This window comes from Lepus europaeus, chromosome Y (assembly GCF_033115175.1).
Source record: "Lepus europaeus isolate LE1 chromosome Y, mLepTim1.pri, whole genome shotgun sequence".
In the NCBI taxonomy this organism is placed as follows: Eukaryota; Metazoa; Chordata; class Mammalia; order Lagomorpha; family Leporidae; genus Lepus; species Lepus europaeus.
The window spans coordinates 26750836-26754074 of NC_084851.1; the positions used below are offsets into that span (position 1 = coordinate 26750836).

Below are 3239 nucleotides of genomic sequence, written 5' to 3' on the forward strand. Positions count from 1 at the left end.
TTGGGGTGGGGTTGGAGTTGGGCATGGGAAGTCTGAGGTGTCATAGTCCACGTGGCACAGCCTGGCAGGTGAGTTTGCAGTCCTCTCTGTGCAGCCCTGGGAGTGGAGACGGCTCCCGGGGGAGACTTGTGGGAATGCGAGGGCACAGGCCCGCAGGGCAGTGGGCTCCACGTGGGCGAGGGGTTTCAGCATTCTTCATTGTGTGGGGTGGTCCTGCAGCCCTTTGGTGTTGAGAAGGACCCTTGGCCTCACCCCAGAGGCCGGCAGCACCTGCCCTCCAGTTGATAGACAGCCAGGGTTCCCCTGGGAGGTTGGAGCCGCTGGTGCGCTGGCTGGAAGCTGAGGGCTCCCTCTCCAAATTGCTTGTGTTTTCCTCGGAGCCAGCAAGGTCAGTGGCAGGGTTGCGCGCTTAGAGCAGGAGAGGACAGGGTGCTGGCATCTGGGGAGAAGAGAGGCTGCCAGAGCTGGGGGTGTGTGCAGTGGGGCCAGTTGGGCTGCCTTGGGGGCCAGCATAGGCTGGGGGAGGGCCTGTGAGAATGGGGGCAGGACAGTGGCACAGGGCCCACAGCAGCAGGGGCCACACATGGTGGTGTCCAGGGATTGGGGTTCCAAGAAGGGGTGAGCTAGGAGGCAGGGTGATGGTGGCTAGGGGGACTGGCTGGAGGCCAGGGCCCTGCAGAGGCTGTGGTCAGACTGAAGGGTTAGGGTGAAGCTGGGCTGCAGCCCTTGTGGAGGCGCAGGTGGGTGAGGTCTTTAGGGAGCTGTCGGCGGCAGAGGACCGGCCTGGCTGCATGGGCAAGAAGCACAGTCCTGCCAGCAGCGCTCAGGCTGCTCAGTCCAGGGACATGGACAACATCGCGAGGGTGACCCGTTGTCCCAGTGTGTTGGGCGGTTTCCATTTTGACAGTAGCAGCCTCTTTTCCTGGGCAACCCTGGGCTGCTGGGGGCGCACATCACACGGGAGGCCCCCCTGAGGGGTGGGTGGCCCAGGGAGGCAGCCAGTGTGGCCTTCGGCTGAGTGTAGCACCAGCCGCTTACCCAGAATCCCTCTGCCAGGTGTGATGGTCGGCTCCCACCGGGCATGGCGCCTGCGTCCACCACGGAGGGGTTCAGGGAGAAGCCGGGCCCCGCAGCCCCCGCAGCCCAGTATGAGTGTGGGGAGTGCAGTGCGTCATTCTGCTGGTCCTCGTGGCTGCTGTACCACCAGCGCACTCACAGGGTCGAGCTGCCATACAAGTGCCCAGACCTCCCCAAGGCCTTCAAGGGCTCCTCCATGCTGCTGTACCACCAGCCTGGTCTTCAAGTGGTCGTCCCACTACCAGTACCACAGGCGGCTGCACTAGGGCGAGCGCTCCTACGCGGGTGGGGAGTGGGGCAAGGCCTTCCACAACAAGTCATGCCTGTGGCGCCACCTCCACGTGCAAGCTCCCCCAGCCATGCTGTGTCTGCGGCAAGAGCTTTGTCCCGAACCTCCAACCTGCGGCAGCCACCATTGCGTGCACATGGGCTAGCGCCCCTTCCGCTGCCCGCCTCTGCCCGAAGACCTTCCCGCACTCCTCCAACCTGCTGCTGTACACACTGGCCGTGAGCGCCCCTTCGCCTGCCCGCTGTGCTGGCCACGGCTTTGTCTTGGCCGCCTACCTACAGGGGGCACATGTGGACGCATGTCCCCGCCTGCGCTGCCCGCACCACAGCCTCCGTGGCCGGCCCGCACCTGCCCCGCTGGCCGACGGCCCCGGCCACGCTGGCCACGCAGGACTTGCAGGTGCTCTCGCACCTCCAGGCCAAAGCTCTCCCTTGAGGTGGCTGGGGGCGCAGCCCCAGCCCCGGGCCCAGCAACCCCCAACTCCTAGACGTTTCTCCTAGTGCAGACCGCCCAGGGCCTGCAGCTGTTCCCCAGTAAGCCCGCAGCCTCCCACACTCCCGGCCCCGCCAGCACTCCCCAAGTTCATCCTGCTGCCCTCCGCTGACACTGGAGCCGAGGATGGCCAAGGGAGGCTGTGTGAGCGGCCAGTGGGGGAAAGCCTGTCAGGGGGCAGAAGTCCTGTGGCTGCCAGGCCCAGTAGGTCTGGGGAGCATTGCGGGCGCCGGTGCGGGAGGGGCAGAGCCTGATTGTTCTGCAGAACATAGGGGGCGGGGCCTCAGGGCCTCAGGAAGTGAGTGGGTTCAGCTGCAGCCAGCCCCAGGAAGTGACAACGGTGCAGCTGCAGCCCGTGGCGGGCCAGCTCTCGGGTTCCAGCGGGGCAACCGTGACCACGAGGCCCCCAACCTGCTGGTGGTGCAGAGTGGAGCCGCGGAGGAGCTGCTCACACGCCCAGGGCCTTGGGGAGGCGGGGGACGTGGAGGCCGGCACGAGGGTGGTGTGGGACGTCCTCTTCCAGACGCTGCAGACGGTAGGGGGGCTGCAGAGCATAATGCTGCTGAGCGGGGCAGACGAGGAGCAGACCCCCGCCCCTGGCCCGCCCAGGCAGAAGCTTCTCACCATCCGCAGCGCCCCTGCCAGGGAGCTGTTGGAGAGCGCCGGGCGCGGGGGAGGCTCAGCCACGTGGCGGCAGCAGCCGCCGTCGCAGCCGCCGCCGCCGCCCCCCCCCCCCCCGTGGCTGTCCCCGCCGGGCTCCCCGCCGCTCCCCAGCCCAGATGGTACAAGTGGTCACTGAGGAGCTGGGTCCGGAGTCCTAACCCCGCAGGCCCTGCCCTCCATCCGGATCGTACAGACCCTGCCCTCAGTCCAGCTGATGCACACGTGTTGAGGCCCCACGGGTGTCCGCGCTGGCCTCATGCAACCCCGCCTGCAGACTGCAGGGCCTGCGGGCCAGCTTGGTTAATAAAGACCACGGATCTCTAAAAAGAGAGAGAGAGAAAGAGAGAGAGAGAGAAATATTTGAATGCCATTTCCAACTTTTTGATCGAATTTTTGACCATTTTTCAGAATTTTTATGCTTGTAATGATAAGAAATAAAATACTATGCACTTATATATCTGTAGAATCATTTAACGCATATTTACCAACTGGTATTTATCTTCAAAGTTGAAATCGTCATACCCACACAAATAAAATTGGCATAAAGTACAATTTTCAAGATATTTTGATATCCAGTTTTTAAAATAATAACAGTAATATTTTGTGTTCTGAATTGAATAGCTCTGGAAAAAGAGAAGTCCCTTGTTTGAAATGCAAACTTTACACCCAATATTTTTGAGGTAAATTAGTTTTATAACAGTTTTTGGAAAATAGAATG

At 62.2% G+C, this 3239-nt stretch overlaps 1 pseudogene; it reads left to right on the forward strand.

Moving 5' to 3' along the window:
• The first annotated feature begins 1148 nt into the window (after positions 1-1148).
• On the forward strand, positions 1149-2750 carry LOC133754177 (zinc finger protein 628-like; annotated as a pseudogene).
• Positions 2751-3239: the final 489 nt, after the last annotated feature.